The sequence below is a fragment of the Protopterus annectens genome, chromosome 7.part1 (genome assembly GCF_019279795.1).
Source record: "Protopterus annectens isolate FY-2018-M chromosome 7.part1, PAN1.0, whole genome shotgun sequence".
NCBI lineage: Eukaryota > Metazoa > Chordata > Ceratodontiformes > Protopteridae > Protopterus > Protopterus annectens.
In genome coordinates this window covers 376,656,671-376,657,419 of record NC_056740.1, presented here as the reverse complement: position 1 = coordinate 376,657,419, position 749 = coordinate 376,656,671, and positions in this window count along the sequence as shown.

The following is a 749-nucleotide window of genomic DNA, read 5'->3' as shown; positions in this document are numbered from 1 at the left end:
GCCAGTGGCACTGGTGAAGTCATGGGTGAGATGGTCCCAGGCCTCTGTCTTATATTGAGAGCTCTGGTACTGGCCCTGCAGCAGTCTCTGATCATGGTCTTTGACAAGGAGTCCTGCCATGACTCTGGACTCCTGGATGCACCAGCGCTGCACCCAAAAGTGCACACCTTCTCCCCTTACTGCCATTGTGCCTGCAAGGGGAAGCTGCAACCAGTTATGAGATGTATTCCCGCCTCTTGGGTTTAAGTAGGGCCGATTTCCCACACTTTTCTGTGATTGGCTGGTTTTGAAAAGGCTAGGCTATGGACAAACCTGCTTACCTAGGGTTGGCATTGTTTAAAGGGGTATGACACTGGGCACAGTGAGTTAGCTGGCCTACACATTGCTTATACCTCCTAAGCTGGCCTGTGCAATGCTTAGTGCTACTTACATTAGACTTTACATTAAAATTCCTTTTTGGCATTTCTTTATTATTCATTACACTTTATATGTATGCCTGGTATCCATGATTCATGTGTACATACACGGTATGGGGTCCTTGTGTTTTATTAGGAACTTCAACACTCTATTACAATTACACCTGACTTCTGGCCTTACTGCTGTACTCTGGTTCACATATTTATGTTATGCAGTGGGTTAAGGCACATATGTCTGTATACTGATTCCTTTCATAGGTTCAGTTTGGTTTTACTATGGTGAATACTTGTTTGCTGATACCTCATTCTTCCTTACTTCTGTGAGGGCTTGGT